This window comes from Leptonychotes weddellii, chromosome 11, assembly GCF_054177405.1.
Source record: "Leptonychotes weddellii isolate Sample4059 chromosome 11, ASM5417740v2, whole genome shotgun sequence".
Taxonomy (NCBI): Eukaryota; Metazoa; Chordata; class Mammalia; order Carnivora; family Phocidae; genus Leptonychotes; species Leptonychotes weddellii.
Genome location: NC_138379.1, coordinates 36,893,633 through 36,901,787, shown reverse-complemented (window position 1 = coordinate 36,901,787; position 8,155 = coordinate 36,893,633).

Here is an 8,155-nt window from a genome sequence, read left to right as displayed (position 1 = left end):
TCCATAATAAAGTCCTCCCTGCCCACTGCTCAAGTATGAGCTAGCGCCACCTAATTTGGTTGTTTTTGTTTCGTTTTGTTTTGTTATGGTAACACCTCACTTCTGGTACTAGTTTCTGCATTAGTCAGCTTTCACTGGGTGAGACCATGGTAACAACCTAAAATCTCGGTGACTTCCCAAAACAGAGGTTTCTTTTGTTTGTGCGTAATGGGAGCCTTACCCAGTGAAGGCTGATATAGCCACTTCTAGACTAGAATGTGATTTCAAAGGAAGAGAGCCACTGTTCTGAGATGATGTTATAATAGACAGGAAATCCCATGAGAGGAGAGAAACAGTCTCCTCCTGCTGTAGTCCTTAGTACAGTGAATGACCTCACCATCTATCTGGCTTCCTGAAGCCACAAATAGGTAGATGAGTAATCCTCTACTTCTCCCTCTCCTTTACCCCCTACATTCTTCAGCCAGCAAGTAAAAATATTCCTGGGAACCAGAACATTACCTGACTCACTGTGTAGTCTCTCTAATTGTTTGTTGTTATGTTAATGCACAAAAGTACCTGATCCAAAGTAAATCTAATGTTTATTAAATTGCCACTCTGAAGGAGGGACTATAGCACCCATAGCTGTTTAGTGAGGACACAAGGAACCAAACCCAGGCCTGGCTAATTGGAATGCTCCTGCCCTTTTTATATACCATATACCTCTAACGGTCATTGCTTTGGGGCTAACTGGAGGCCTACACAGATCCTAATTTGCCATTATCTCATCTCTGGCTGTTCATTCAAGTATGCCATTGACAAGGGGTAACATGGCCTACTTATTCATTAAGGCTATCCTGGATACATGCCCATGGTCATCTTCATCTTCATCTGAAGGGCTGCAGAGCATCATTCTGATTTAAGAGGATCTTCTTGAGAAGTATTAGTTCTTCCTTCTAAACTCTAGGATTACTCAGGAGGGAGAGCCTTATGCTGCTGTTTTAAAATTATGTTGACATTCTTCTTACTAGCCAAGAAATTATGATAGTAGCACAGCACTAGGATCCTTGAATCCAAGAAACTGACAACAATGCAGAGTAGCCAATATTCAAAGATAAGATGATCTCCCTCAATGAACCACACCTCCCAGTATTCATGCCCTGATGTAGTCTCTTCCCACAATGAAGCTGGCTTGGGCTGTGACTCCCTTCAATGGATGGAATGCTACTATGCCATGCCACTTCTGAGCCTAAGCTTTAAGAGTATGTGATGACCATGTTTGCACTTTTAGGAGCCCTAAGCTGCCCAGTAAGATATCTTGCCACCTGCTAGAAAGCACACTTGGGGAAAAAAAATGAAGAGGCCACTTGGAGAGGGAGAGGCCCTAGAATACATGAAGACAGAGACCCCAACTCAACTCCCAGCTGAATTCAGCCTTTCCTGATTTCCATGGTTATCATGAAAGGTCAAGTGAAATCATTGTGCTGTTTAAAGGCACCAGCACACAGGTTTGTGCTCTCACACACTCGGTCAACCGTAAGCATGTGTTCAGTATTGAGCTCAGCCAGACTGTGGTGGTTAGAATAGGGAAGAGGACGTCAACCCTATTCTGAAGGATCTGCCATCGGAGAACAAAACACACTTGTGTGCAGAGGCGACACTGTATGCTCAGATGTCCCACTCAGTTCTTGTTGTCCCACTCAGTTCTTGTTGGAACCACAGAGATGGAAGGAAGCAAAGAAGATCAGGGTGGGGGACGGGGCTGGGGGTGGTGTGCACCTCTGAAGGTCAGAACACATAATGAGGCTGTCACACCACCTCTCCTTAGGGAGAGAGATTTGTTATGGCATATTCTGGAAAAATCAACTAACTTGTCATGGGCTCTGCTGGTGAAGCTTTATTTCAGGGAACAGAATCTTGGAAGAAAGAGAACAAGATAATGTGGCATTATCCCCAAGGTGCTAGAATTCTGGCCTACTCTTCTCCAGGGGACACAGAGACATTCTGAGGCCAGTTATCCTCTGAATTAGGCTTCAGCTCCTGGAAATGGCTTCTAGTCCTCAGAGACAGAGATCAAAATTTCCTGGAAAAGAGCCACAACAGGGTTAAGTACATATACACTACTAGAGAGAGACAGAGAGCACCATGGACTCTCGATGCGTGGGTCCAAGAACTAAAAAGACATAAATTAGGGAAAGTTTAATTCACTCCAAGCTCTAGTAGCCACAGTGACCCTCAGGGGTCAGGGAAGCTGCACAGGCTTCTGGAACCACTAAAACAGGTGTCCTGGACAACCTGCCAAGGCTGAAACTGAGCTACATTCTCATTGACGCTTCCACGTGTCTGGTCCTGCCCCATGAAAGAGACCTTCTCTAGACTTACAGAATTCTAGAAGAAGCAGAGCTTTAAGATTCCAACCCAAATAATTAGCTGCTTTCTGAGCATCTAAGCAGGAGATGTTAATGGTTATAAGTTGGACAGACTTATGTCAAGACATATTGGGACCTCAGCAGTACAGACTGAAGGGATAGAGAAGAAAAAAGAACTGACCTTTCTCTACCAGGAATCCCAAAGGACGTTCCTTTATAGATGTTCAAATGAGTGTGGTGAGCACAAGCTTGAATTAGGTTGCAGTTTCTGTCAAAGAAAATCTACTCAGCGGGTCAGTATAACAAGAACTCCAGTTTCAGTGGATCAGTGTATCAGGAATAATGGTAAATAAGCAATTCAGAGGCCATATGGGACCATGAATGACCTCTATGGCCCACTAAATAATGAGCTAAGTACAACAAGATTAATTCTGGGCTCTACCATACAGAGGAGCTGGTCCTACAAATACTCTGCCAGTTTGGGTGAGAATGTCTTCAGGGGGATGGACCTGATGGAAAACACTAGGGCCTATAACTTGAGATGTCAAGGACTGATCATCTCAGTGATGGAGTCTCTCGGTTTCCTCATTTTCTGGAACTTTCCCTATTAGACCCATTCAATCCCTGCATCCATATAACCACATCAGAGTTTGGCTCATGTTCTGGAGGACCAGCTCTCAACACATATCTCTATATGCAGTGCACTTTATAGTCTATTTCCATGCTGTGATCAATGACTCAGCTTCTCTCTCCCACCAATGCTTAGAACCTGAGACCCCTCCCTAGGTTGAAACTTTACCTTGACCACATTGATCCTTCCCTCAAAGGTCTATAACTCAGTCAGTGATTACCTCATTACTCTACCCCAGCCTGAAAATATTCTTAACCACAACCTCCTTTTCTCCAGCAGGTTATACTAAAAGATTTCTTATCCTATTCAACCTTTATACACAAGCCTAAGCCTCTTCTTTAGCCGGTAGACCCCATATACCTCACAGAGATATTTTAATGAAGTGAGGTAGAAATATAGATCCAGACACCAAAAGACCAGTTTTAGTTATAGATTTTTTTTTCCAAACAATATTTTCTACAGTGGACTGGTATGTATAAATAACCCATATGTACCAAGCTGCTCTGATGAAGTAAGGGCAGGGGAGGGAGTTTTCCCAAGCAGAGCCTTAGACCTCCAAGGCCTCGGGCTCACAGGGCAGAGGAAGAAAACCACTGACCCAGACCAAGTCAGTTAATTTACAAGTGAGAACACCGAGCCCCAAGAGTAGACCAAGTTTGCCCAGTCACAGAATACGTTGGTATTAGAGCCTAAGCCAAAAACAATGTCTGCTCTGACTTTAAACACACAGATTGCTCTGTCTCAAAAACTCACCCAGATAACCATGGAATCAGATAATAAAGTTTATCAAAATATATCCATTTGACTAGGCCCGTGTTATTTGGAAAATGTGTAAAATAACAAATCTGACATGATGTCAAAGTGTATTTTATTTCATGGATCCCTATTAGAATCATCACAACCTTTTATTTTTAGGAAAACCAGAAAATGCTCAAATTGAATAAAAAGCATATGTTGATTACATTAGAGAAATCATTCAAATGTGCTTTTTCTAATGAATCATTAAAATCATCTTTCTATGGAAAACTAAGTTATTAATCTAAATAGACTTAATGTATCTGTTTATGATCAATGCAAGAGCTGGAATCAGCACTTCCTTGAAACACATGCAGAAAATTCAGCAGGATATGAGCTTTAGCAATACCTGCACAGAGGGTGAAGTTAGTCTAGGGACTCAAGTTTTATCCTGCATATGGTGACCATATTTCTTAAATGAAAAATCAGGACACATGGTTGACGAGTAAGAATATCCTTATGGGGACAATGGAATAGATATAGCAACCAGGAATGTTCCAGAGAACCTGGAACATATGGCCCAGAAAGAGGCTGAAGAAGCAATTTTGTGAGGCTTGTCTCCTTCACAATGAATCGTCTTATTCCAGGGTTAGGATACCAATGTATCCCAGTGTCTTGGTCCTTAACTTTCACTTTGTGCTAAAGCAAACTTTATTAAGGAAAAGAGAGGTCTTTGAAAAGTTAAAGTACTATAGAAATACGCATGACCATAATTATTAAAACACTACAAAAATATACAATTTATTGTTTGGTGTGCTGGACAAAATATTTGTTCACTCATCAATTCAATAAATATTCATCTGCCTATTTTGTATTAGGTACTGTGCTGGGCACTGAAGATATAGTGAACCTTGACCTTTGCTCTCATGAAGCTTACAGTCTAAAAGGTAGTATATTAATGTAATAATAACCAAGGCTTAATAGCCATAGTGAACAGTACACTTGCTACCATCCCAACCATTTTTTTGCATGACAGAGTAGAACGTGCATGCCTTTTAACATCAGACCTAGGTTTAGATACTTAATAGCTATGTAAATTGGAAGAAGTCATTTCATCGCTTTGAGCCTGAATTCCCTCATTTTTTATATGGGAATAATTAACAGCTTTTCTTCATAGGGAAAAAGAGTAAGTGGGATTAGTATATAAAATGCTTCTATGGAGACAGTCCTACAGTTTTGTACTTTATAGTGAAGGAATACAAGTGAAATGCAAAAATGTCAGTTTATTAAGGTATCCAGAATAGCTTCTCAGCCTTTTAGCTAAGATCAAGTATTAAGGCATCCAGATAAATAATCTTTGTAGAATAGGTTATGAGCTCCCTAGAATACAAGTTCTCACACAGCCCTTCATCCAATTCACTCAGACTCAAAAAGAAGTGACTTGCCTCAGGCAAAGATCTGTTCTGTCTTCACTGCTCTTTGGGTACATCTTTGATATGAATGTGATCAAAGCTATCACAGTGAAGCTTGAAAACTCAGGCAATGAGTATGGTCTACCAGTCATCAGTCATCCTGCAAAGAGCTAGGTCTTCATACAGTAAACAGGAACCCTTTTGCAGGTGGGAGAGAGCTCCCTGCTTTCTTTAGGGGATCTAGATCTGACGAACGGTGGATTGTCTCATGCTAGGTGCTAGGTTGTGAGATGGCTTTGGTCACAAAAAGGCATGTCTGGACGTAGGATGGTGTAGGGTCTCTGAGCAAAACATGGCTTGCCAGCCAGCTTATAGTTTGGATGCATTCTCCAGCTTTAGTAAAGCTGTGTAGAAATGATCAAGCCTTTTCACAGCCTTGCAGAGAAGTATTAAGGTACTGTGTATCATAGTCCAGTAGGACAGTTTTAAGCCCTTACCACACACAAATACACCTTCAAATATAACACACAACTTTCTGAATGCATGTTCCCCACATTATGCCCCGATAGGTTGGCTCTCAACCAGAGAAATGACTGTGGTTGGTCTTTAGACAAAAGAGGTAATGGTGAGGTCTTGATGGAACACGTTATATCAACCACCCCCCTACATCTCCCTGATGCATATGATATCATCAGGTCGGAGCCCAAGACATCTGTTGCCTCAATTCCAGCCCGTAGTGGTCTTCCTCCCCTTTTCTGCCATGCAGACAGTCAAAGGAGTGAGTCTAGGCTCCACCAGAACCAGCCAGTGGGTAGCCGAGGAAGAGGAATCATTGTGCAGGTAACAGTTCTGATGAGGCCATCACTGAGTGATGAAGAAAGTGGTCGCCAGAGGCAGGAGGCACGCGCCTGCCTCTCCACAGTGGCGCCTTAGCCTGCGCTTCTCTTCTGGCTGCACTCCAGAGGTTCAGTCTCCAGACATGTAGGCAGTGCAGACAGAAAAGGAATTCTCTGGGGGCCAGAAAAGCCAACTGGGCACCTGGGAACTTAGCCACCACTGACATGTATGGCATTCTTGCCATAACAACTGGTTAAAGGTAATAAACCCCCTCTTGTTGAAGTGCCAAGGGACCGGCACCGTTCACTTTTGCCTTCAACAAAAGTATAAAAGATTCAAAGGGAAGAAAAATAACCCTGACTCATTCCTTGAGCAGTGAGGCAAGAATTAGAAGAGACAGCCTATGTTTAAATAGAGGCCATCAATGGGTCCCTTCACTTTCATCGTCCCCGCACATTCCTTCTGTCAAAACTCTTACGCAGGAGGTTTCCTTTGGTGGATGTGCTATAAATTATGATTGTTATGCTATCCTGATTTTTAGATGTATAGACTCAAACTCCCTATGCCTACTCCTTCAGAGACCACATGTACTTATTCTGACATCACAGGTGCTCACGTGATAGACATGCTCACTCAGGTGTCATACCAGTTACCTGATGATGCTCCCTGAGGCACCCATAGGTGGGTGACCGAGCGCTGATGAGGACAAGTTCTCCTTCTGAAAAGTTCCTCTTCTCATAAAGCTCTTTTCTTCTTCCTCCTGCCTCACAAAACTTTTACCTTTCTCATCATTTTATGTTACCATGTCTTGTGTTGTAACAGAGCCGGAACTCTGTCTTCACTGACTGCAGCCTTGTCTACAGCTCCCAGACCAGCTGTATAATCAAGTCTCAGCTCTCAGGTAGATTGACTTTTCTCAGTGAACTTTTATATGTGTTGTTGGTAGTTTTAGAGTCACTTTTGGCCAATTTCAGAAATTTGTGCCTGCTCTGTCTCTCTCTCTCTCTCTCTCTCTCATACACACACACACACTTAAACACTAACACCATTGGTGCCATGGGTTGGTTGACTCATGCTTATAATTGTCTCCAAACAGAGGCCCATATGTCAGCCTTGGCCCTCTTCCTGAAGAAACGCCAATCCCTCCTGTCTTTCAGCCTGGGCGAGCCCACCTGCAGTACTAAAAGTTACCACATCATTTGCCCCAGAAAACTCCACGGACCTTGAACAGATATCCAAAGTGTTTAGGGGTAAAATAAAATACCTTGACGGCATTGCCAAGTAACTCGTTGGGAGGGAGCCTCAGAAGTCACTGCAGGCCTGACTGCAAGCCTACTAATCTCTGCAAAGTAAGATCCTTTTAGCACAGGATTCCTCCAAGTAACAGAAAGTGCCCTTGAGTGTATAAAGATGGATGCGGGGCTGCTGTCCACACATCGGGCTACAGGAGAACTTGTGCATTTTTTAAAACGGTGTCTAGGTTGTTTTTCCAGCTCAAAACTGAGACATGAAAATGGAATTTTTAGCCAGTAACTCATACATTTAGATTCCTGGTTTTTAGGTTTTGGAAAAAAATGCACCTAGTTGTTTTCTTATTACAATACTGCTGGTTTTGTTCACCGGTCCATGTTTTTCTTGGACTGTGGTGGAGTGGAATGTTTTAAATTATGGGCTTTTGCTTTTTGCCCTCCGATGTCTACTAAATAAGTCTATCGTCTAATTCTAAAATTGTGAGGCAGCAAACATGCACTTGTAGCCAACAAAGCTACATTTTTATTCCAGAAAGGGTATTTCTGTTCTAAATTTACAGCAAAATAGCTCTGGAGACAAAGGCAGGATTTCGGCCAAACCAGATGTGCTTCTTTATAATGGCATGTGGCTTCCAGTGCCTTGCTAAGTAGTCTACCTTACTAAATGCTTCTCTTCATTATTACAGTCTATTGGAAGTGTTCTGAAGCCTCAGCTGATACGTATTAAAAAAAAAAAAAACAGACTGGTTATGTTTTGATTTAGCCCTTAAAACAAAGCTCAACAACAACAAAATATAAACCCACCACTCTGCGAGACAAAGAAATCTGATATTATTTGGAATCAAAGACTAAGTCATATTTTAGGCTTTCATTACCAACAATGTTACCAATCCAAAGTAGTCATAAATTAAATTTAAGTGAAATGGATTAAATCTCTGTTGGTAG